The 26,719-nt window shown below is 42.9% G+C and overlaps 2 long non-coding RNA genes across 2 annotated transcripts in view; both read right to left on the reverse strand.

The window, feature by feature from the left end:
* Window positions 1-26,719, reverse strand: part of LOC310668040 — a 1,372,673-nt gene that overhangs the window by 905,145 nt on the left and 440,809 nt on the right. The window lies entirely within an intron of this gene.
* On the reverse strand, window positions 18,549-26,664 carry LOC310668055. Its single transcript, XR_014506585.1, has 3 exons — window positions 26,266-26,664; window positions 25,145-25,337; window positions 18,549-18,941 (listed from the first exon to the last, which is right to left on the reverse strand). It is a non-coding gene; the product is annotated as an uncharacterized lncRNA (long non-coding RNA).

Consider the following 26,719-nt stretch of genomic DNA (forward strand, 5'->3'; position numbering starts at 1 on the left):
AAGATGGTGATGATGATGATGATTTTGTGCTCCCTTGACTCAGCACACTGTGCAGGGAATCGCCTTCCTTGCCCTAAATCCAGCACTGCATTCAGGAAGTCACTATCAGGCTAATGTAGATCACAGGCTTGATTTGAGGATAAAATAAGACAATCCAACGAATGTCATTGAATGATTGTTATTGGCTGGATTATTTTAGTGGTCATTTTATTCCATAATATATTTCATTGCATAGCTAAATCTTTGTTAAAAATGTCCTTACATTTTCAGACCACTAAAAATAACATGGGCGAAGCATACCAGGTGATATCTTGCATTGTTCCCCTCACCATTGTTCCCCTTACATTTCCCTAAGCTTTTATCTGTTCTAATGGGTTGTGTTAGAATTTCCAGCGTACTAGTTGTTGGGTGTAATGATTTTGTGTTGCGTTTTCTTCTTTTATTAGTTGCTATATTATTTTGTATAGTGCTTTATTTGCTGTTAAATTATATACTGGGAAGTGTAAAAATCTTAAATTCATCGGCAAAACAGTTGATGCACTGCATAAATAACTGGAGTTGGAAAATTCTCATTTCTCATCATCTGGACTTCATAGGACTTGCCTTCATCAAGGATTATGTGGGTTTTCATTGCTAAGTGAAGGAATTGGGGCTCCAAAGAAGGAATTTTATTCTTGGAAGCAGCAGAGTTTGGGCAGCAGCCAAAGGGCATTGATCTTTATGACGACTCCCAGGAAATCCTAAGGGCAAGAGCAGGAACCAATATTTATGAATGAGCCAGGGACCAACTGGAAGCCATGTTGCTTCTGTTCTTGTTAAAATCATTGTTGTAAGACTTTTTATAAGATGCTTGGAAAGCCCCTTGATACTATAAAATGGGACATCATTTTAAAAATATAATAAATAAATAAAATGGACTTCCCAAATATGTTCATTTTTTAATTCAAGCTGCTTGACTGGGACAGTGATTAGCTTGACTAGAGTTGAACAGAACAAAACAATTTACACTCAACTCTGTTTTGCACATTTCCCAGTCATGGATCCATTTTGCTTCAAGTAACATTTTCTTAAAACATGCATGAAAAATTCACACTAACATACATTAAAAAATGTATATTTTATGCACTCTTAGCTGTATTTTGCATACATCTTTCTGTACTGTTAAAAGCAGACATTAGCATCACAAAATTTAGAGAAGCGTGGTATCCAAGTGATGGTTGCATACCATTCAGTGCAGGGATTCGAGGTGAGCGAATTGGTTTGATCCATGTCAAAATGTGGGCTGAACGAAATCCTCAAGTGTCCCTAGGGACAACTTGACTTGCTGTTTACCTGCAAGTCTCCTATTAGCCCAGTTAAATGTCCCTTTTCTACACGGCATCCTACAGAACTCCCCAGGCTCTTCTAATCTCCCTTGTTACAAACTCGCAAGGGTGATGCTCAAATATGCTGTTGGGTAAGAACGAGTGCAAATGCCGCCTTCTTGAATTATACTTTGCTTTATCGCTGCCATTTACAATTTCAAGCATTTTTGTTTCCACCTGCCAGTTCTTGTGCTTTTTGCATCCACTGGGAATATCCCTTTCATTGTGTATGAGTGAAGGCGAATGATACATACATGAATGGAAGCAGCAGGAATGCTCCTGAGCACCGCAATTCCTTTATCTCAAGGTCTAATCTGGTGGTGCAAGGGCAAGGCATGCAAACTAGGGGGAGAGGAGCAAAATGCCTCTCCCCAAACAGCGTCACTAGAGTGGTGCTTTCATTTGGCACAGGGCGGCTCTGTCCTCCTCAGCGATGGCTTGGTGGTGGTGTTGAAATTGTTCTGATCTGACAGAATGAGTATCAAGCAACAAATATTAATAGCTGCTAGGAAGCAAGCTCCTTCACAGCAGCGGCTGCCCTCAGTGTAGATGTCAAGTGGGAATGGAAGGGGAATAAACAATGGTACCAAATCCAAACTATGTTTAATCCAGGGGTCAGCAAACGTTTTCAGCAGGGGGCCGGTCCACTGTCTCTCAGACCTTGTGGGGGGCCGGACTATATGGGGAGGGATGAACGAATTCCTATGCCCCACAAATAACCCAGAGATGCATTTTAAATAAAAGCACACATTCTCTTCATGTAAAAACATGCTGATTCCTGGACCGTCTGTGGGCTGGATTTAGAAGGCGATTGGGCCGGATCCAGCCCCCAGGCCTTAGTTTGCCTACCCATGGTTTAATCCACTGCCATGAGTTTTTCATTAGAGATGGGGGGCTAGGGAGAAAAATCTGACCGATTTAGGAGTGGTGTGTAAAAATTACGTGTAATTTTCAAGGGAAGGGACTTATCAGGAGTGTCGCTGGTAGCAGTTTTTCCTTTGAAAAACAAGGGAACCAACTCTGCTTTTAAAAGATAAAGCTGGTTATAGCAGTTGCTCCAAGCAGTGGCAACACCACATCAGAGGCAGGTCAGAGCAGTTCTGTTGCAATGGACGTTGAACATACGGGGTGCTGCAGGGTGTCACAACTATGAGATGAGCAGAAATTGAACACAAAGGAAGGCGAGAGTTGGAGGGAGCACCTAGTTTTGCCTGGCACAGGTGGCCGCTGAAATTTGAATGACCAAAGTTTGCCCCTGAGCACATCTTTCAGTTGCCACCTCCTGGTGATCACAATCGTTTCTTATCCCCAATCCACTCTTGGAAGGGTTCATGTGGTCTAGTGGGTAATCTGTCAGACTTGGACTGGGAAGACCTGAGCCCCAAATCCCCACTTCTAGATAGATTCTAAATATAAAGCCAGAAACCTCCCCAGTGTGGTGTAGTGGTTAAGAGCGGTAGACTCGTAATCTGGTGAACCGGGTTCGCGTCTCCGCTCCTCCACATGCAGCTGCTGGATGACCTTGGGCTAGTCACACTTCTTCTCAGCCCCCCTCACCTCACAGAGTGTTTGTTGTGGGGGAGGAAGGGAAAGCAGTTTGTGAGCCGCTTTGAGACTCCTTCGGGTAGTGATAAAGCAGGATATCAAATCCAAACTCTTCTTCTTCTTCCCCATATGTAGCCATATGCTTGTTGGCACTAGTCTACAGTGATAGTTCGACTGCCACATTTTGCTACATTTCCGAGGGGCGTACGGAAACGCCAATTACCTTCCCGCCAGAGCGGTACCTATTTATCTACTTGCACTTTGACGTGCTTATTAAACTGCTAGGTTGGCAGGAGCTGGGACCAAGCAACGGGAGCTCACCCTGTCGCAGGAATTCGAACCACTGACCTTCTGATCAGCAAGCCCTAGGCTCTGTGGTTTAGACCACAGCGCCACCCGTGTTTACTCCCATTGTTTACATGGCAATATAAACAACAACATACCTTTCACTACCTGCACCAGGATATTCATGGCAGGGAAAGAAAGTAACGGTAATCAAAAGTGTACAATTCCGTGCAGATGGAAGGGATAGAAGGATCCATCAATTTCTGATCTCTGAGTTTTCATTCTGCCAACCTTAAATTCAGTTCTCTACATCTCTGCAGCAACCGGCATTATATATATATATATAAATCCTCATGAAAATTCTTCAGCATTTTTGTGCAATTTCCCCCTAATGAACCCATTTTTTGCATACTTTTCAGTTTTATCTAATGTATTCCTTTTTTGCAACCAAACTATTCTATGATTCTTTGTACAAATTGGAGGCTTAAAGCATCGAGAGGCATTATCGGAGTTCAAGGACGCATTCTAGCCAGGCAAAAACATTTGGGGCAAGTGAGGAAGTGGCAAGGGAGTGTGGTCTGAGAAAGTTCCAAGGGCCAGATAGACAGGCCACAAGGGCCGTATTAAGCTCCTAGGCCTGAGATTCCCTACCTCTGACGTACAACCTTTTCTACAAATAGCATCCTTTCCTGAACTTTTTCTCCCCCAACAGATCTCCAGCAAACAATGTGTTGAGTACGGGTACCTGGCTGCCATTCTGTTTCATCAAGGCGAGCACAAAGAACCAAGTTAGCCTTCTATGCAACTCTCTATTATATCCAAGCATTCTCTTACACCTTGATCTATTAGTCCCACTGTTTCTCTGGCTGTCTTCCTGCTTCTAATGTATTTAAAAATGACTGTTTTTTTAATGTCTTTAACTGGCTGCTCTTCAAAAATCTTTTTTTTTTTTAATTGCCTTCTGTTCTTACATTTATTGTGCCAGAATTTATATTCTCTTTAGGGTTATTTTAGCTGGAGATAAGACTATAGTTTTAAAGATAAGTTGAAAGAGGTTTCAAGGGGGGGGGGGGGTTTGCTTCGCTTCCCAGGGAATGTGCTTTCTTTTCTGTGGTTCCATTATTACTTCTGGTTAGACAGATTTCTTTCTTTTTTTTTCTTTTTTTAATAGAAAAACCTGCCAGATCAATTCACCAGAGGTGAAAGTCAGATGAGCATCCACATCTTGACCAGAAATCTATTTTTAAACTCTTGGGGTATGCCACCATCAGTCACCAGCTTCAGTTAAAGAGCTCATGAAGGAGCTACTAAAAACAGATACAGTGGTACCTCGGGTTACATACGCTTCAGGTTACACACTCCACTAAGCCAGAAATAGTGCTTCAGGTTAAGAACTTTGCTTCAGGATAAGAACAGAAATTGGGCTGTGGCGGCGCGGCGGCAGCAGGAGGCCCCATTAGCTAAAGTGGTGCTTCAGGTTAAGAACAGTTTCAGGTTAAGTACGGACTTCCGGAACGAATTAAGTACTTAACCCGAGGTACCACAGTACTAAAAGGTAAGTATTTCCTAACAACAGTAAGCCATTGCTTCCCTTTATCACCTCAACATCCATTTCTCTAATACTCAGAATGCTTTCATGCAAAATACCTCAAGAATCGGATGTTCAGCAGGCAGACAGAAGTATTCTGTCCTTCCGACCTTGAGCAGGAGTTTATGTACGTATCACTGCTGTCTAGCAGGAAATGCCAAAATTTCAGGATCTAAGAGAGTTATGTGAATAACTTGGTGGTCTCCCATGGCTCAGACGCATGACTTCTAAGCCATAAGTACTCAACTTCAGGTGCAAGACTATGACTTTCCTGTGCCAGCAGGCATTTTAAGGTAGGGTTTAATAATAATAATAGTAATAATAATACCCTGCCCATCTGGCAGGATTTCCCCAGCCACACCGGGCAGTTTCCAGCAGAATAGAAAAACATACTTAAACGTCAAACATTAGAAACTTCATGATGCAGGGCTGGTTTGATGATGGCTTCTTATTATTTTATTCTTTTATGCTAACAATTAATGCCTTAATTAGAAAAAAAAATCCTGGATTAACTAAGCTTGCTCTAACAATCCAATGAAGTCTGGAGTTCAAATGATGCTCTCTAAGTTTGCACGTGTGGGGTTTTTTGGTTATTATTTTTATTATGTATTTTGTTTTTTTATGCTGTTTTTTTTATGTTGTGAGCAGCCCTGAGATATATGGATGAAGAGCGATATACAAATAAAATAAAATAAAATGGGTGGCATCCAACAAAGTTTTATTCAGAGTGGACTCATCAGAATTAACAAGCATGATGAAATTAGGGCAGACCGATTGAAATTAGTGGACCTAAGTAAATCAATAGTTGAATACTACCTTATGTAGCCTGTTTCAAGCAAGGTCGCAATACATCTGCAACTAAATATATACTCAGAAAAGTTTCTGCCAATCCCAGCTTCTTGGAAAACATACCTGTTTGTCAAATGTGATTGTGAACTTGTTTATTGCATTCACTTTTTATTTTCTGCATCTTTTTTTTAAAAAAGAAAGAAATTAAGCTTAGCTGTATTAATCTAGGTGTTTTTAATTAACAAGGAAAACATGGCACATGAAGCGGCTCTATGAACACACCTTGATGTGGTTTTAATGGAAGTTCTTTGTAAAAATCCATTTCATAATTTCATCAAAACTAATATGAAGATAGCTGTATCCTTGACATCTTGCTGAGGAAGAAAATAATGTGCTAAAGATTTATGCCTTTCCTTGAACTCACAGATTTATAATGGCATACAACGCGTGTTCATTTCACCCATATTTAAAACCACACTGATACAAAGTCTTTTATCTGTTATTATAATCCTGTGTAACTTGATCATCAAATAGCCGAACCATTGTTTTAACACATGCAACGCAATTATTTCCCCCCAATTTAAATAGTGTATTAAGCTTCCAGCTGAAATGATTTATTAAATCCCAGCACCTTCTGCTTTGGGATGCATGTGTGGTTTTTCCACACATTCTAGGCACCCTTCTCACTTCCATCAAATGGTTTACTTGACAATAATTCTGCAGCCACTCACTGTAAAATACCTCGAGGGAACGAAGAAGGGGAGGTGGGAGAAGAATCGGTTAAGGATTATATTTAGGAGAATCGCTGCAAATAAATCTTTTACATCTTGGCGAAGTGAAATCAGAAATTGAAGCGGCAATGTCAGCAGTAGCCTCTAGACACTTAAACTGAAGTGAAGAAAAGAAAGAAAGAAAGAATCAAGACCAGATCAAAGAGTCTCATTGACAGACAGCAGAAATTAAACCCAGATACCATTTCACAAACATGGTCCGATTGACACTCAACATATGGTTATCATCTAACTTTGGAAGAAGGCACATCTCCTGGCTTCTCTCGTAGGCTTGAAAATGGATGGATGGCCTTTGATAGGAGCCAGCCAATTATCAGATCCTGTAGAGACTACTTTGCACCGCCTCCTCCTTTTTTTACATTCTGAAATATTATATAGGTGCCTTAGGAAGCCTGGGAGAGAATTCAAGCGCTGTTGAAGAATGCTGGTTTATGAAAACTGAGCTGTACATTGGAGAAGATATTATATTTCATTATGGCTTCTCAAGTGTCAGTTTCAATGATTTTAGTGAACTTTTTCATTTTTAATAGCATAGTTACCTTAGTTGCCTTATCTATTTCCCTTACTCCAGCAAATCTGAGGGTACAGTGCACCCAGATCCAAGAAGCAGAGCGTAGGAAGGAGAAGAGGGTACAATGACTCCCTCTTTGTTATCCTTCAGCCAGCAGGCTAAGACTTTCTTATCCAGAAAGGTCTTTGAAAATTAAGGTGTCGGTGAAGCAAATCACTTGGTTTTTGTCAGGGCAAACTGTTTTTAATTGTTGGTTTTAAATAGGGTTGAGCTTTATTTTTTTATTTTTTAGGAAACCACCAAAATTGTTGAACTTTTTTTAGACAAACTCCAAAGTTGTTGAGCTTTTTTTAAACAAAAACACCAGAAAAAGGGAAGAACAAAGCAGCACCTTATGGAAATTCCTGCCCCACCAACCATAATATCCAAGAAAATCCAGATGTACTGCAGCCCTGTTTTAAATGTCTTTTATTATGTTTAACTAGTTTGGCTTTTTTTTTTGCTTTGTATCTGATAATGCTGTTTTTAAATGTCGCAAGCTGCATTGAATCCCAGCTTGCGAGAAAGGTGGGGTATAAATATATTAAATAAAATAAAATAATGAACAATAGGGAAAGGGGATAAAAGGCAAGGACCTCTCTTACATCTTATCTCTCCCCATCGCCCTTTAAAATCAACAAGGTTTGAGGCTAACAAATCTTGAAGTTCGATTTTCAAAGAGCCCACCACTGTGTCTCATAATTGCATGGCCACACTGCTTCAGAGGAGAAATGTAATGTTTGGGGGGGGGGGGATAGTTTAAAGATGGCCTTTTCTTGCTGTTTCCCTCTTGGGGGGTTAGAGCAAACACTGGCTATAGCAGCCAGGTTCCTTGGGCAGATGTGAGGGCTGATGTCTGCATTGAACCTTCTTTAAGTATTTTTTTTAAAAAAAATCTATCTGGACACTCCCAGAAGCCTGGAAGCATGGGCTTATTCTAGCCACCATTTTAAATTTCCACCATGCTCAGCCTTGACGCTATTTCAGGGGTTTCAAAATGGTGGGTAGATGCAGCTACACTGCTGCCTAAATCCACTCACAGAAGAGGCAGCCTGTGAGAGAATCATCTTCTCAGCTCAGACCAGAGCTGTTTGGGTTCCAGTGTGCAACTGTAATAAAATTTGATGAAAGGGGGAAACATATGCCTTTTTTAAAAAAAGCATTAATAGCTCCTCAGGCTTATTAAAATATGCTTATCTCACATGGCCCTTTCCATTAAAAAAAAACCCCACCTAAGAAAGCCTTTTTGAGGATTTGCAACGTTTTCCTTTATTTCAGTGTAAATGTTAATTTATTAATATTAGAATGGCTTTATAGACTTAACTTTAATCAGTAAGTTTATTAAAGGGAAGACAGCAAATTGCTTAATCACTTGACAGCCCTCCTAATTATTAATCAAAAGTATAATGAAGCAAGCTGCACCTCACAGGAAGCATGAAAAGATGTTTTTGCTTCTTTCCCATCGTCCCTTGCCTTTTTTTTTCTGGCAGGGGCGCCTGTGTTTCGTCTTCCTTCTATAAGCACGGAAAGGCTGAGGTACAGCTGCTGGGTGTTTGAAGGCATCTACACCTTCCTGCCGCTAAGAGGAACATCAGTTTCCTGTCAGCATCTAAATTTCCCACAGCTTCTGTCACACCATTTGAAAACAGCCCAGGTGACCAAGAGGCCCAGATTCCCCTCAGCCTGAGCAATATGTGTGAGCTGCCATATGTTGCCATGGGTAATGGCTGACACTGAACAGGTGTATGCCGTCACTGCGGACCATCTGGAGGGCAGAGGTGTCACGGAATAAAAGGTACACTTTTTAATTTACAAAACAACTTGTTTTCGGGAGAACCCTGGGGCCTTGTGATTGCTCTTTTAGTTTTGTTCAGTGTGCTTTTTTGTTTGTTTGTTCCAAAGGAAACATGGCTTTTTTTTAATGCTGCTAACTGATTTCATTTGCGCTTCCATTTGGTTGGGTGATGCAAGCAAGGAACGAGTTGGTTCGCTTCAGTGTCGTTAAAACGACGTCCGAATGAGACTCTCCAAGTACCCCTGTTTTCCAGGGACAGTCCCAGATTTTCAGAAACCATCCCCATTTCTGATTTGATCTCCGAATGTCTAGTACTTTTTTTTGTAACCGACCACCATTTAGCGGCATCAGAGTGGGAAATGGATCTCCTACCTGTGTTTTAGGTCACCATTTCTAATTCCTAAGCTGCGTCTCTATATCTGAGTGGCTGTTGTTGAAAGCAGTTAAACTAATAATAATAATAATAATTTATTTATACCCCGCCCATCTGGCTGAGTTTCCCCAGCCACTCTGGGTGGCTCCCAATCGAGTGTTAAAAACAATACAGCATTAAATATTAAAACCTTCCCTAAACAGGGCTGCCTTCAGATGTCTTTTAAAGATAGGATAGCTGCTTATTTCCTTCACATCTGTTGGGAGAGCATTCCACAGGATGGGCACCACTACCGAGAAGGCCCTCTGTCTGGTTCCCTGTAACCTCACTTCTCGCAATGAGGGAACCTCCAGAAGGCCCTCGGCGCTGGACCTCAGTGTCTGGGCTGAACGATGTGGGTGGAGACGCTCCTTCAAGTATACAAGACCGAGGCCATTTAGGGCTTTAAAGGTCAGCACCAACACTTTGAATTTTGCTCGGAAACATACTGGGAGCCAATGCGGTCTCTCAGGACCGGTGTTATGTGGTCTTCCCTATACTATAGTGATGGCTTGCAAATATGAATGGAGAATCAATGGTCCAATACCCCATTAGACTTTTCAAGTCACCTCTAACTTCATCCTTTCCAGTGGAGTTTGTGCCTACATTCAGATGCAAGTCTTTAAAGCCGCAAACCAGGCAGAGATTTAGAACCCTGAAGAGCTGATCTAAATCTCTTCCTCATATTTACTTCTCATTGTTCCTATTGGGAGGGGAAATTGTGTTGTAAAAAGGCAAAAGGAAACAGAAAGCTACAAAATGGACAGAAGAGTATAAGACTGCTCCTCTGCCCTGCCATTGGATATGATGGTTCAGTCTAAGATACAGACCCTCCAAGTGTCCCTATTTTCCAGGGACAGTCCCAGATTTCAGAAACCATCCCCATTTCTGATTTGATCCCTGAATATCCCGCTTTTCCTTACGACGTCTCTACTTTCACTAGAGAAATGTTGGAGGGTATGCAATAGTAATCAGCCAAATCCCTGGTTGAAGAGAAACATTTTCACCTGGCTTCTCAATATATGTGTGATGAAGTCACCAGGCGAGTCTCCCTGAGGAGAGCATTTCACAAATGGGGAGCTACCACAGAAAAGGCCTCTTCTCATTTTGCCACCCTCCAGAAGCATGAGGACGTCCCATTCCATAATGATGGTTTTATACCCCACATCTTACTGGGTTGCCCCAGCCACTCTGGCGGCCTCCAACATATATAAAAACATAATAAAACACTAAACGTTAATAAAACTTCCCTATACAGTGTGGCCTTCAGATGGCTCGGGGGTTGGATAACTCCATCCCCTCCAACATTTCTCCAATGAAAATAGGGACATCCTAAAGAAAAGTGGAACATTCCGGGATCAAATCAGAAACCGCGAAGGCTTCTCTAAATCAGGGATGTCCCAGGAAAGTAGGGACACTTGGAGGGTCTGCCAGTAGATAGTTCTTTCCTGGCATTTTAATGGGTGAATCACAGGGAAACACAAACAGGGATATGCAGAAAATATGGGAGAATGTTGACCAAATACATTTGTTGTTCTGTCACACCACATCCACTAGTAATATAATAATGATGATGATGATGATGATGATGATGATGATGATTTATTATTTATACCCTGCCCATCTGGCTGGGCTTCCCCAACCACTCTGGGCGGCTTCCAACAAAATATTAAAATACCGTAATATATCAAACATTAAAAGCTTCCCTAAACAGGGAATATTATCTAGTGTCTATAGATAAACTTGCTGTTGCTGTTGTTTACAGTCCACAAAGACTGGATGCTTTAGCTGAGATTCTTGCATTGTAAGGGGTTGGACTAGATGATCCTTGGGTACCTTCCAACTCTACGTTTCTGTGATTTTAAGAATATGTAAGGGATGACTCCCTTACCCACTGGCGGAGGAAGAGGGGGGCGTGGGGAGCTCACCACCCCCGGCACTATGACCCCGGTGGGGTGCCATTGTGGCTGCCCCACCCCCATTCTGGGCACCACGCCCCCGCAGGCGGTGCACCATGCCCCCAGGATGTTCACCACGCCCCCAGGACACGTGCCACGCCCCCAGGATGCGCGCCAGCCATACCCCCGCCTGCTCTCCACCCCCAGTGCCAGAACATGAAGCTCCACCACTGCCCTTACCCCATTTGCATTGTGTTTCCTTTACATTCAAATGAGTGGGGTGGAATAACTTAAGGGTAGCACATTTAATTATGTATTTAATTGCATAAAATTACAGCACAGCAGACAACAAGCCAAATGTTGTTTTTGTCGGAAGTCAAACTGCAGTGGAACGGAAACAGCACTGCGTGTGGTAACCACAGTTCAAAGTGGAAATCAAGGCTTTCTTCCACCCCTAGCATGGGAGCAGAATCCTAAAACAGGAGGTCCGCAGCCAATAATGCATACTTTGACTCGTAAATTCCTTCAGCAAATAGATGTACATAATACTCAGAGATTTGCCTATAATGCAACTATATAATGATTCAGATTTTTAAAAAGGCCATTTGTTAACTCAGGAATATGGTTATGATGGAAAAGTTAACAGAAAGGGTACGTGAAACTGTATTTGATTGCTTGTATTTGATTATATGTTGTTCTTATATTCAGCTAATAAAATATTCAAAAAAAATGGTTATAGGTTTTGTGCCAATTGTCAAATTTATCTGCAGGCTTTACAACATTTCATGTTTACAGACGTTTATAGACAAGGAATTGTTGCAGTATTAGATTTTAGATGCTGCACCATAAAAGCCAAATAAGGAATATACTTCTGGGAAGGACAGATCATTTAGGCATTAAATTCATTTGTGGAAACATGGAGCTAATGAAATTGCTTACAAAACTTTATGAGGCCTTCAGGCTGGGTATTTTAAGCCTCTTACTTTTGTAAGCTGCTACTTAGTATATCATCCGATTGGATTTGTGCTGTAAATTATTCCTATCTACAAGGTGTTCATTTGTAAACAGTCCGAGCCATTTACAAAACAAACAAAACGAAACAAAAAACGAAACCTCGATGTCAAAGGTCATGTTGAAAGTTATAAAGATATTACTTATTTCATGTCACTTGTGGTTAAATTGGTTTGATGATAATTGGGAGTCGACACCTGTATGATTGGTGTTGAAACACAACCTTAGGGGAAGGCTCTGCTGTGGGTGTTGCGCGCTGAGGTCCCCCAAACACCCCTACCCCAATAACTCACACATCACACATAATTTTTGTTTAAGGTTTTTGGCATAATTTTGGCCACAACTTTATTCAACATACAAATTGTGAGTGGTTGCTTAGGCATTGGTTATGACTATCTGTCCCCCCCCCCCCACCTTGGGGACAGCACTGACTCCCGGATTCCAGCGAAAGCCAGTGTGGAGGAACAAGATCAGGGATAACTGGAGCTGCGGCACAGACCCTCAGCTTCTCCCCGCATGCTCCTAGGGGCTTACGCGGCCCAAACCCGATTCCAGGGGTTTGGACGAAAGGATGGTAAGCCCCTGAATTCCTTTAACGGAATTCCCATGCAGCAGCAGCTCTGGAGGGGCAGGCACAGCCAATCCATACCCCTCCACCAACCAATTTAAACCAATGCCTAACCGCCAACCTTACAAGTTGTGACGATTTGCTACGCAGTAGGCGAAAACCAGATGGCACACACTAATCAGCCAAATGGAAAAATTCCTACCAGGCCCCCGCACCAAAGCGGACGACCCCATGACAGGCATAGCAAGGTCAAGGCGCAAGCCCAAACAAGGGAGGGTGGGCGGGTGATCCGATGCCCACAGCGAAAGAGAAAGCAACTTGCTGTGGGCCTTACTTAAATATCCTCTGATCCCCCTCCCAAATTGGCAACATACAAATTGCCCCAGCAACAACACCACCAATCCACGCCAGGCCCCTTCCTTTGATCCTGCCTGGCAACTACAGGGTGCTTGTCTGGCCCCAGCCGCAACACATGCTCACCTTTAATGAGAACACGCTATATGCAACTGTGGTGTTCCATTTGTGCAGCAGACTTCCTCTTGTGCAAAACAGTGTTTCCTCTTCCTCCCCTCTTACTGTTCCCTCACTTCATGCCAAACCACACTGCTGTCGGTTTTGAGAGACCCTCCACATCAGATTGGAGGGTTGTGAGGAGCTGTAGGGTGGAGTGGAAGAGGGATAATCCCACTGCAATGCCCTATGATTCCAAGTGCGTTCATATTTGAGTGAAAACAAGGAAATCCAGCTTTGTATCTGTAACAGTTTAGGATGCACAGGATTTCATCCATGTTTTCTATTATTCATATAGGACAAGGGTCAGCAACCTTTTTCAGCCGTGGGCTGGTCCACCGTCCCTCAGAGCATGTGGTGGGCCGGACTGTATGGGGGGGGGGATGAACGGATTCCTATGCCCCACAAATAACCCAGAGATGCATTTTAAATACAGTGGAACCTCGGGTTACAAACACTTCGGGTTACAGACTCCTCTGACCCGGAAGTAGTACCTTGGGTTAAGAACGTTACCTCAGGATGAGAACAGAAATGGCGAGGCGGCAGCGGGAGGCCCCATTAGCTAAAGTGGTACCTCAGGTTAAGAACGGTTTCAGATTAAGAATGGACCTCTGGAACAAATTAAGTTCGTAACCAGAGGTACCACTGTAAAGGGACACATTCTACTCATGTCAAAACACGCTGATTCCCGGACCGTCCGCGGGCTGGATTGAGAAGGCGATTGGGCTGCATCTGGCCCCTGGGCCTTAGTTTGCCTACTCCTGATATAGGAGGTGGGGTACGTACGTGTAGGTTAACTTGCTTGAAAAGCCTCTGTTCAGTGAGTTTACCTATTAACCCCACTTTAAAAAAGAAGAAGCAGCATTGAGCAGGGTCAGTCATGAGCAGGGAGTGAGAAATGTCTCATCTGAGGAATGTTGGAGGGCAATGCCATCAGACTTTATTCACTCACCTTTTCTAGATGTTTAAAGGCTTCTATACAGTCTACTTTTTAAAGCTATGGGTAATATCCAATGCAGTAGTTCCTGCTAGCACAAGAATTTTTCTGAGTGTGCAGCTGAACTCCCCCTTTCTCTCCTCTCCCTGTGTGTCCCCTGTGCCTTCCTCAAATCTGCTGGGGAGAGTTTGGGGTACATAGGGGGAAGAACTACTTTGTTGGATACCCCCTCCTAAATCTGAACAAGAGTTTCTTTTCTTAAATTGCAGAATACATCACAGTTTCATAGCATGACCCCCACCCACCCTCTGTCCTTTATCAATTGTAAGATGCTTTTTTTAAAAAAAAAAAACCACACACACACAATTAATTTTTATTTCATTGACTTGAGTGGCCTGCAGAGTTGCCCACAGTGTGGTTTTAGTTCCTTTATTATTGAGCTACAAGAATGGCTCTGCAATTAAGATGTGTGCCTTTTTTCAATATCGCAAATCTTAAAATTCTATTCACTATTAAATAAAAACTATTTATCCAATCAGCATGAATTTGGCACATAGAGCCTGCTTAAGGATGGGTATAATCATACTTTGGGATGTAATCTGATGAAAAATTGCTAAATTGTGTTTAAGACAAGTTTGCTTTCAACTAGTGCTGGGCTGAAATGTCTGCACCCCATGTTTTGGGGACACTGTCAGAAACAGGGGACAAGGCATGTTCTGTGCAATTTCAGAGTGGAGAGGGTTATCATTGTCATAGGATTTCCCCCTGCTATTCTTCAAACAAACAAACAAACAAACAAACAACTTTGCCACAGTTACAAGTGGTGTTGGAGATGCAATCACCAGCCCATTAGCATTCCATCCCTAAGAATGGCCCAATAGACACAATACTATGTCACAACGTAATATCCTTCCTGGGGGAATTGTTCTGAAGAAAAATAAGATGACTTATCCTATTGGGGCAAAAACAAGAGTAACAAGACATTCATTTTAAAAAACCAAACCAAACCAAACAAAAAAAAACCTGAGGTAAAATGTACAAACTGCTTTTAATGTCAGCAGTTAAAGTACCAATATTAACCATTGTAGACTGACTGTGATGTTAAGTTTTTGCATTCTTGTGAATCTCAGTGAATTCCCTATTCAAGAATCAGGAACATTGTAGGATACTGCTCCCTCAGACCGAGAGAAGAGTTAATGAATTTACACATTCACCAGAGCACCCAAACACATGGAAATGTTAAGATACCTGAATCAACAACCCACATTAGGGTGTTTCGCCAAATACCCCAAACCTTCCTGTTTAGGTGTTTGTCATGTTGGAGAGGTAAACTGTTGCAAAGTAAGAACATAAGAGGTTGGTGAATCAAACTAAAGGCCAGCATCTTATTCACCCTGTGGCCTCTCAGATGCCCATCAGAAACCTCCAAACATGGCTTTGGAACACATGTGTGCTTCAACCAAAAGGCCAACGATCTTCCCTACTTTCTTCATTTGCAAAAGTAGCAGTTACAACAGAGTGCTGGTTATTAAAATGAAACTACAGTGGTACCTCAGGTTAAGTACTTAATTCGTTCTGGAGGTCCGTACTTAACCTGAAACTGCTCTTAACCTGAACCACCACTTTAGCTAATGGGGGTCTCCTGCTGCTGCCGCGCCGCCGGAGCATGATTTCTGTTCTCATCCTGAAGCAAAGTTCTTAACCTGAAGCACTATTTCTGGGTTAGCGGAGTCTGTAACCTGAAGTGTATGTAACCTGAAGCGTATGTAACCCGAGGTACCACTGTATTGTTGAATGTCATGTGCCAGGTTCATAAGTTTGTTGGTAAGACTGACTTTGGCATGAGTGAATTCTTAAATGATATTATAATTTGCATGGCCCTTCACTTCTGGTATTGCAGCTCCTGGTGTATTTTGAAAAAAGGGTGTACTGTACTACATAAACAACATGTAACTGAGACATAGAGCAGCTGCAGAAGCCAGCACATGGAGTTCTTCTTGTCCGAGATTGCAAACATGATTAGAACAAGTATTATTATTAGAGAGGGGGAAAGGAGATTAGGTGGCATGAATGGCCTTCAATGAGAAAGCACATTTCATCAGTGACCTCCCGCTGTGATTCATACATTTATTACTCTTGTTTTGAAATTTAAATGAACCCACTGTTTTATTTTCAGAGGTGCTCCGAATCTAAAACTCCAATTGAAGTTGATATAAGCAATGGAGTTTCAACACAGCTGAAAATGAAAGGATGATAATAATAATGATAATAATCATCCCTTGAAAGTTTCTGGAGTTGTGCTGAGAAACAAATCTCCCAAGCGACTTCAGCCATCCTTTGCACTGTCTTACAAATAAAACAAAACTGGGTGCCATGTTGCCATGGGAGGAGAGAGAGTGCCACCCATGTTATTCTACCCATGAAGCCTTTGACTTCATATCATAGGTAAAGGTAAAGGGACCCCTGACCATTAGGTCCAGTCATGGCCGACTCTGGGGTTGCGGTGCTCATCTTGCTTTATTGGCCGAGGGAGCCGGCGTACAGCTTCCGGGTCATGTGGCCAGCATGACTAAGCCGCTTCTGGCAAACCAGAACAGTGCACGGAAACGACGTTTACCTTCCCACTGGAGCGGTACCTATTTATCTACTTGCACTTTGATGTGCTTTCGAACTGCTAGGTTGGCAGGAGCAGGGACCGAGCAACGGGAGCTCACCCCGTCGCGGGAATGCGAACTGCCAACCTTCTGATTGGCATGTCCTAGGCTCTTTAACCCACAGCGCCACCCACGTCCCAATCATAGAATTGTAGTGTTGGAAGGAACCACAAGGATCATCAAGTCCAACTCCTAGCCTCCTACCGTTGCAGAACTACCCCCAGAAAAACCATTTGAAAACAGGTTGCTGGACAAAATGAACCCTGGATGCCCAGTCCATTCGGGTTGGTGAGATGCTGCTCCATCAACCCCAGCCTGCTCCTTCCTTACATCAACCCCAGCCTGCTCCTTCCTTCCAGAGGGTAGCACTGCCTTTCAGTTTCCTCCTCCATAGGCTCAGTGTAGGGAAGGTGATGGGAGCAAAACTAGAATTAGTTGACTCTGCCTCCTCCTCCTGTTGATCTTTTGCTGACTTTCGCCCTATTAGTCCCAATGGGCACCAGCCGCCATTGATTCCTCTTATGTTCATCAAAGGATACATGGCACTGAGATGATACAGGGAAAGAGAAGCAGGTAGCTATGGAGAGGAGAATCAGATGAATATAGGAGCTTAGGAAAAGTGGAAGAGGCAGTGGGATGAGGGGAAATGAGAACAGGGAAGAAAGGTCAACCATGGGAGCTGGGGACTTAGTATGAAATGCAGGAGACGCTTGTTGAGAGAAGAGGGAATAGTCTAGCTCAGGGACAAGGAGCCTGTGGTCCTTCAGGTATTGTTGGGTTCCAAGTCCCATTAGCCCCAGCCAGCATAGTCAGTGATTGGGAGTTGTACTCAAGAAACACCTGGAGGGGTACAGGTTCCGCACCCCTGTCCCAGAGATAGGAGAGGGTGTGTATTGTCAGGGGACTTAGAAGGCAGTAGACTGGGGGATAGAGGCCAAGAAGAGTGGGAAATCTCACACGGGTCCTAGGGAGAAGTGGAACTGTGTGCTATCGATGTAAGACATTTACCGTATTTTTCGCCCTATAAGACGCACTTTTTCCCCTCCAAAAATGAAGGGGAAATCTGGGTGCGTCCTATGGGGCGAATGCAGGCATCGCGGACCTCTCCGCCAGCAGCGGGAGCGCTCCCGCTGCTGGCGGAGGGGTGCCTGCATGCTGAAGCCTGCGCGCGCTGAGCTCAGCGCCTCCAGGCTTCACGGACCTCTCCGCCAGCAGCGGGAGCGCTCCCGCTGCTGGCGGAGGGGTGCCTGCATGCTGAAGCCTGCGCGCACTGAGCTCAGCGCCTCCAGGCTTCGCGGACCTCTCCGCCAGGAGCGGGAGCGCTCCCGCTGCTGGCGGAGGGGTGCCTGCATGCTGAAGCCTGCGCGCGCTGAGCTCAGCGCGTCCAGGCTTCGCGGACCTCTCCGCCAGCAGCGGGAGCGCTCCCGCTGCTGGCGGAGGGGTGCCTGCATGCTGGAGCCTGCGCGCGCTGAGCTCAGCGCGTCCAGGCTTCGCGGACCTCTCCGCTAGCAGCGGGAGCCAGCACTGGGCTCCCACGGCTTGCAGAGAGCTGCCTGTTTGGGGGCTGGGGTCGGGGGAAGCTCGGGCTTCCCCAACCCCGCGCCTGGGGGGGAAATAATTTTTTTCCTTTATTTCCCCCCCAAAAAACTAGGTGCGCCTTATGGGACGGTGCGTCCTATAGGGCGAAAAATACGGTATGTGGAAGTGTTTAGGCTGGCTCAGTATACTCAACCAATTCATTGACAGGGGAGGCAGGAGGGCCAGAATCAAAGGTTCAGGAAAGAGGCCATGGACTGAGTTTCACACTATTGATTTGAAATAACCAGCCCAAATTTTACGTAGCTACTGGTCTCAATAGTCTGGATCAGTGTCAGCATCATCTTGAAGCATCGATCTTCCCTGCCGGGAAGTTTTATAACCTGTTTCCAAAGGCGATGTCTGAAGAGCAGTCCTTTGTTCTTGTCAAATTATTTTCAGAATAAGCGAGCAAAGCTTTTAGATGCAACTCTGAAGCTAGGTGCTCCTCATGCTTCTGCAGTGGACATGGCAGTCCACATGGCAGTTTTCTCCCCAGGTCAGTGTCAGTCTTCAAGGAGATGGGTGGTGGTGGTTATTGATGATGTGAAGAGAACCACAACATAGAGTCCAGTGGGTGTTCCTGAGGCTTATCAGAATTCTTATCCTGCAGGAATTCCCACTTCAGCAGTGCAATGTGGACTCCCAACCTGAGTGGGATACCCTTGGCTAGATTTGTGGACACACAAAATAACAGAGGAAATTAAAAAGCATAGCAGGACCATCCTATGATCAGTACGGACATTCAGTTACAAATGGTTGTAGCAGAGATTGGTGTGGATTAAAATGCATTTTTCCGAAGAATTGTCAGATGAGCCTTGTGTCGTGTGCATGCCATTTACATTTAGATTTTACCGATTCATTAGATGGAATGAACTTGCCACGAACTCTTTTCTCAATGTTGCGCAGAGTTGTATTAAAACAAAACACACACACATATAAATTGCAACTGAAAAAGGAGGAGAGATTGCTTTTTTGCTCCCAGGCCTTTAAAAAAAGAAAAGAAAAAAGAAACATTCTACATTCCTCCACTTTGGATAACTTTTTATCATTTCAAGCTGGCTGCAACAATCTGGAAATCCTTACGTCCTAATTCTTTGAGAGCCTGTATAATAGATGTTTCCAGTTCAGGAAGAGACATAAGATTAGCAAATGTGTCATGAGCAGTAGGTTACTTTACCCTCACCCCATCATGTATAAACTGATTAAATGGTCTCTATACAAGCCATCAACCTAGGGGGAAGGGGTGTCACGGCTGGATAGGAAATTCCACGCGTAATCTTCTCTGTTCTAATGTTATTTTTCAACACTTTGCATGAAATCAAGGTCTAGATTTCCTGGGTCCCAGGAATCCATTAGGCAGAACAGATGATACTGTTCAAAGTTATTTCACGTGCTCTGTCTAAATCAGTGTTTCCCAAACTTGGGCGTCTGACTGTTGCTGGACTGCAACTCCCATCATCCCTTGCTACCAGGACCAGTGGTCAGGGATGATGGGAGTTGTAGTCCAACAACAGCTGGAGACCCATGTTTGGGAAACGCTGGTCTAAATAATCTTTACTACAACTCTTTAAGGTATGCCAGTGTTACTGTTATTTTTGCTCATGATTATTGCTGTTGTTAGAAGTATTATTAGCAGCATTTGCACAGCACTTAACTGAATGTTCTAAATGGCTTTGTGAACGTTGTCTCAAGCCAGATCCTTTGCTAAATACATGGCTGCTGCATGTAACATCTAGCAGAACTTATCTGCATCTTGATACTTAGCAGGGATAACAACATGCAGGACATCTTGAGGTCAGAGTATGGGTAAGTTCTTCCAGATGTTATGGAAGGGAACAGAATATGCAGCTGCCATTTTTGTTGGTAGCTGCACATTTAGAGTAACATCTGGCTTAGTAAACAGGTAGGTGGACCTTTTTCTCATATGTGGTGGACTTGCAAGAAAGTGAGGGCATTTGGGAAATGATACATGTTGAGATAAAAAGATGGTTAAAATGAGTATATATATATATTAAAAATTAACAGAATTAGCTGGCAAAATCAGGAGAAGCTAATGATGAGTGTTTTATGGAAGAATGGATGCCTTTTTAAGACAATTTAAAGAAAGATTATAGTGCGATGAACTCGCGAGCAGGCTTTCAGTTATGAGCAACAGAATTAGTTAGATTTTAATATTGTGGTTATGATTTGATAGATAGAAGGTTCTCACCAGGAGGAGAGAAACAACTCCATAGGAAAAGCGGTGGGAAGTAGACAAAAATAAGAGAAAAGATGAAATTGTCTTTTGATTGCCTATGTTAAAAATGTTGAAACTTAATAAAATATAATTGACAAAAAATAAAAATAGAGCAGCATCTGAACTGACCCGCTGTAATCCCTGCAAGGACCCTTTCAGATGGCATTATTATCCCTATATATGAGTACATAGCCGAGGCAAGTTTTGAACCAGGTAATTCGTGACTGGGAGCTCAATCTCTGAGCCACCACGTTTTGCTACTATGCTGCAGTATATGTGGGTATTAAATGAGGGCATTTTCACCATCCATTGTCACTGTGGATGGGGTTGAATGAGATGGGGGGAGAGACTTACTGAGTACAGAGTCGGAAAGCTTTGATTTGAGTTTCAGGTGATCAAACCAATATACTTAAGGTACAGAGGTCATTTACAGTTGCAAGCGCACAATAAGGGCTCAAACCAAGGGATGTTTGCTTGTCTTATGAAATGTTGTGCATTTGGCATACACGCTGGGGATTTGTTCCATTTTAGCAAACCTGGCAGAACCTCGCTGTGACCTAAATAAGAATACCTTGCTCTATATATAAAGCCTGCATCAGGATGTTTCCTGATTTATTCATGAAAGGTTTGCTTTACAAAGGCATCTGGAGCCTTTATAATCTCCAAACACATGATACATATAGCTTGCCTCCTCTGTTGGCATTTGCACAAATTGCTTTGAAATATGGTTATAATATATGAAAGCACACTGAAGCTAATTTAAATACATGATGCTGGCATAAATTGGTTAAAAGCGTAAATGAGACCGAACATACACATTTTTTTTCCTCGCTGCTGCTGCAGAGACAAGGTTACATTCCTGAGTGAATAAATGATGGAGGGGGTTTGCAAACTTAACCTGTTAAGTGGATAAAATCTACCTGTAATAATTGGGAATATATCGGAGGGAGACTTTCAGGTGATGTAAACTGTCAGAGATCTCTCGGGTCTAATGGGGTTTTCACCTTCCCAGTTCTTTGCCTTTATAATATTTCATTAGCTCATTCAGGTGTGGAGATCTACCTTGCTTTAATTTGATCATGGTGTCCTTCATTTCTTGCACTCTTTAACCCCTACCTATGAAGAAAGAGAGTATAAATTAATCCTTAATGGTTAATTCATACACCCTTCATATAGTATCTGTAATGGTGCATTTTCTCTAATATCTTCTGCAATTTCTTGCTGCAATATTTTTAACTGTGGAGCAGATGGGAACTGGTTGCTTGCAAGGAAGCTTTATTTTGGAGGTTTGGACGAAATTGGTTTAATTTACAATAGAATGAAAAGTGACATTTGTAAAGATGGTAAGAGTGAAATGCCAGGATCCATTATACTGATAATTCTACAAATGTGCCGGCATTCTCCTTTGGTGAGTTAATGCTCAAAACCTATCAACATTAACTTGCTAAGCCCATTGCAGCTTAATGGCAAATTTCCAAATCTCGACTCTGCCAAACATCTCCCTTGTAATAAATGAGGAGGAGGAGAGAGAGAACATATTGTATTTCAAGTAAATTCCACTAGTTTGGGTTAACACTGAACCACCAAGGTTCTCCTAATGTGTGGTTCTGAAGTAGCCACTGTTGAATGGTCTCAGAGTCAAAGGTAGCCATCTGGAGGCAAGCAAGCAAGCAGACATGCGTGGCAGTGCCAATGCAGTTAAAACTGTCTGAGAGCGGAGTCGCTCATATGCAAGGGGCCTGACCAGGGCTGGATTTAGGTTTGATGGGGCCCTAAGCTGCTGAAGGTAATGGGGCCCTTGATATGGGGGAATGACATAAGTACCAATCAATGTGAACTTCCAGGTTAGGGGAGATTCTATGAAGTTTCTCAGAAAGGACTGGTGGGACTCCCTGAATTTCATTTTCCCCCTATTCTTGGTGTTGTCTAGAGGAGAAAAGCTTCATCCATGCAAATCTGGCATTAATTGTAGCAAGCAAGATGATAGTAGGCTTCCATTAGGAAGTGGCGTGGCAACTGGTGGCCACATAGATTATGTGGTGGCAATGATGATAATATTTTTTAAAAGCTGGGTAATATGGGCCTAATTTGACCTATAAATACTTCCTGGAAAGTTATTATAGAAACAATTTATGTTTTCTTTTTGCAGCCCCCTTTATCCCCTGCCTGATTTCTCCTGTGATTTTAATTTGATCACTGTTGTTAATACATTTTTTTTATATAATTGGGGTCCCCCTCCCATGTTTTTAGCTGTTCTTATTTCCTCTGTAAGCCACCTTGAGTCCCTGTCAGTGAAAAAGATGGGGCATAAATAATTATATATTAATATAAATAAAAAATGAGCCGGGGAGTGAGAAGGGCAGAACTCTCCATGCCCCCCCCCCCGCACCACTTTTTACCAATTCCTTTCTTTCTAGCTGTCTAGAAATCCCAATACTTGAAGCTTCATTGAGGAGTATCTTCTCAGGAGGACAGACTGTGGAGAGGTGAGCCAAGAAGATTTTGCCGTCCTCCTTGTGTGCCATTCTAAAACAGTCCCTGTTATGTACTGAAGTTCTCACCCTGGGCCAGCAGTGGGATACTGTAGATAGTTTTCACTCAGGTCCACATATGCAAATAAGGGATTGAAAGTGACGTTCAGTGATTGGATAGTTACAGAAAATGGTTACTGTTGCATTCTAGTGGAGCTCTATATAAGCAGGCTGGCTGAACCCTTCAGTTCAGTTCTGTTCTGGCCTGTGAATAAACAAGAGCTGTTTGAATAATCACTGTGTCGTCTGATATGTTCACACACAACTTAACAGTCCCCACCCACTTCCCGGATGCTGTAAACACAGGGATCTGTTTCCATCATGTCTGGCCAGGCCTTAAATCAGCCTCATTCCATGGTGATTTAAATCACTCCCTGATGAGGGCACAGTTATACCTGGAGATCCCATCACTAAGTTCAGCAGTTCCAGCCATTACAACATGGGAGGTGCTTTGTAATATCTTCCTACATTCCATCAGCCTTTTATGGGCAGCGGGGAGGGTGGCTTGCCCCTCTGGTTAGTATGCCAGTTAATGCTGATTGATGGTGATGGCGTGTTTTCTCTTGCCTTTTGAGGAGCGTGGCTTCACCGTCGCTGAACTGACACTGAACTCCCTCTTCTTCTCACGCCTGAGAACCTGGAGCCAGATGTTACCGGGGCAAAGAATGCGAGATGAATAGAGGAGGCAGCGTAATGACAAGATGCTTTCAAGTTCTTTTGAGTTTCTAAGGGGGGGATTAGGGGCTCCCCTGGCGCTCTCATATAAGGAAAGACTCTGGTAGCTGCCTTGGCAAAATCTGCCAGGGACCATACAATTACATATTTTTCCTCCCATTTAATTCTGACTCTGATTGGGGCTGGGGGCTGGAATGACTGGTAGGGGGAAATGAATATGGTGAAAAAGAGGTTCTCTCTTTCCTCCTGACATAATGAGGGTCTCAGGATTTAAGGCTGAATGGGAGTTCTGTCACCGGAACCAGAAGGCTCGGATGCAGGGAAGTAAAACCTGCAGCCCCCACCCCAGAATACACCTCCCTCCATCCCTGACCATTTACTATGCTGGCTGGGGGCTGATGGGAACAGGAGTCCAGCAACGTCCACAAAAATATCCGTTCAATAGTACTTTGTTTATTCAATGATACGTTAGGTAGCTTCGTTTTCCAAAGTGGATTACAGACTTCCAGCGATGAAATAATAAAACCACGAATAAAGCAAATGCAGTATTTTAAGTAAAATAAAATAAAATAATAACAATGCAAATTTTAAAAACAACTCAGCCAATGAAAAAAAAAATCCAGAAAAAATTACATAATTTATACTATGCTTTTTATTTTATTTTATTTTATTTTAATAATAATAATTTTTATTAAGTTTTCCATCTAACAATCCAATCATATCACATTAATTATTCCAAATTATACCAATACATATCATAAAGTTCAAATATTTTGCCAAATTATAAAATTTATATATAAAAAAATTATACTATGCTTTTTAAGGTGTAAACCTAAAGTGTCATGTGTGAATGCTATAAACATGTTTTGAAGCATGGCGTAAAAGCTGTCCCAAAAAGTTTCTGTAGCAAAAAGCATGCTTTTTATTATTATTATTTTTAAAAAGAAAATAAAGATGAGGACATCATCTTTGAAGACACATTTTTCTTTCTTTGTAAGAGGGAAGGGAATTACTCTTTTTACTGCCCCCTGCAGCTTCTTAGAAGTACTGCAGTTCCCAGTCTCTCTTGGGGAAATGAGTGGCTGTTAAACCACTCTGAGAATTGTAGCCTTATGAGAGGAACAGAGGTCTCCTAAAAACTCTCAGTACCCTTAACAAACTACAGTTAACAGAATTCCCATGGCTGTTCAAAGCAGTACGATACTGGTTTAAATGCATAGTGCAGATGGGGCCATCCATAGAGTTGTGCTGTATTGATTAATCAATTCAATGTTGTGAACCCACTTAAAACCCATCGAACTTTTGATGTAATTTTTTAATATAAAATTATCTCTTCAAGGCATATTTCAAAGGCATTAGAAATCCAGAAAACCTATAAGGTAAATTAGTCTGCTTTTAAATGTGTTTAAAATTCTATTTCATCTAACTTTGTTATATGTTGGTGCAAGAACTCATGTGTGCTTCCTTGTTGATCCATATCCTTCATTCCATATTGCTGGTATCTCAGATTTTCAGACTAGGTGCTCACACAAACAGCAGATGAAGTAGAAAAGGTGTTTTTGGATTATTCTACTTCAGATTTCATGTATGGGGGAGAGTTTATATTGTTGAATGCTTTCCCTGTTGAAATATTAAGGATAGTAATAATAATAATAATAATAATAATAATAATAATAATAATAATAATAATTTATTATTTGTACCCCGCCCATCTGGCTGGGTTTCCCCAGACACTCTGGGCGGCTTCCACAAAGACAAAAATACACTAATATGTCATACATTAAAAACATCCCTGAACAGGGCTGCCTTAAGATGTCTTCAGAATGTCAGGTAGTTGTTTATCTCTTTGACATCTAATGGGAGGGTGTTCCACAGGGCGGGTGCCACCACCAAGAAGGCCCTCTGCCTGGTTCCCTGTAGCTTTGCTTCTCGCAATGAGGGAACCGCCAAAAGGCCCTCGGCGCTGGACCTCAGCGTCCGGGCAGAATGATGGGGGTGGAGACCATCAGGTATACTGGGCCGAGGCTGTTTAGGGTAGGAGGAGAGGATATATTGGTTAAATATTATCCTTCCTTCACTCACACTCGTGAGTCATGTAGCAGAGCAGATTCCCCTCAATACAACAGATTCATTTGAATCTCTTTCGTAAGAAGAAGAAGAAGAAGAAGAAGAAGAAGAAGAAGAAGAAGAGTTTGGATTTGATATCCCGCCTTTCACTCCCCTTCAGGAGTCTCAAAGCCGCTAACATTCTCCTTTCCCTTCCTCCCCCACAACAAACACTCTGTGAGGTGAGTGGGGCTGAGAGACTTCAGAGAAGTGTGACTGGCCCAAGGTCACCCAGCAGCTGCATGTGGAGGAGCGGAGACGCGAACCCGGTTCCCCAGATTATGAGACTACCGCTCTTAACCACTACACCACACTGGCTCTCTAGTTAAGCAATCCAGTCTGGCTTGATCAGACTGGATTATTCCTGGTGTCCCCTTTGACCCCTCTTAAAAGAATAAAGACACAAGAGTCTTCCCTTCAAAGTAACAAGAAGTTTACTCACATTCAGTTCACGGTATGATCCCTGAAGGCAGACTTTAGCTTGTAGTTACAGAACATAGTGTGAGTTCATCCCTTATGGGGATGGAGCCCATGTGCTGCTGGCTGAGAGCTAGCAGACAGCAAAATACATTGAAAGAACAGCATCAAGAGAACAAAATGGCTGCCGGAGAGCAGCATGGCCTCAAGAGAGAGATGGCTGTGTGACTCGGCTCTTTTATGGAATCAGCCAGGGTCACACCCATCTGCCTGGTCACATGCAGGGGGAGGACGCCTCAGACCAGTGGAACAGGAAGTTATAGTGGCTGGAGTAACATCCCCCTGCCTGTGTCCACTCTAGGGAAACAAGGAATGTTGTATTTGACTGCTCCAATGGATTACATCCCACATTCCCATGGGGGAAGGTGCGGGAGATCCCTTCACATGGAAACCCTGCTTGTTATTGAGAGGTCTTTCCT

Source organism: Podarcis tiliguerta (genome assembly GCF_965153285.1).
Source record: "Podarcis tiliguerta genome assembly, chromosome: 17".
Lineage (NCBI taxonomy): Eukaryota > Metazoa > Chordata > Lepidosauria > Squamata > Lacertidae > Podarcis > Podarcis tiliguerta.